We start from the raw sequence: 342 nt of genomic DNA, 5'->3' as shown, positions 1-342 counted from the left end.
GCATTTGCCAAGTCTACCACATAATGGTATTGTCTAAGTTCATGTGACAACTGGCCCATGATGTACCTAACGTTCAGCACAGCAGCATGCAGGGACGGTGTAACTTTATTCAGCTCCCAATAGTCAATTGTCATGCTCCAGGAGCCAACTGGGTGCCCCAGCCAAATCCCTAATCAGGGAGATAATCAGCCAGCCACACCTCACAGGTTGTACCTTTCCCAAAAATAGGAGTGAATTGGTCAGGACACAGCTGATTCCACAGCACCAGCAGCACTTCATTAGGTTGCCGCTCAGTCTTTCTTGCAGCAACTCCTGCCTCAAGATCAAACCACATTTGCCTAT

Source organism: Pteropus vampyrus, unplaced genomic scaffold (genome assembly GCF_000151845.1).
Source record: "Pteropus vampyrus isolate Shadow unplaced genomic scaffold, Pvam_2.0 Scaffold6097, whole genome shotgun sequence".
Taxonomy (NCBI): Eukaryota; Metazoa; Chordata; class Mammalia; order Chiroptera; family Pteropodidae; genus Pteropus; species Pteropus vampyrus.
This window is presented reverse-complemented; position numbering follows the sequence as displayed.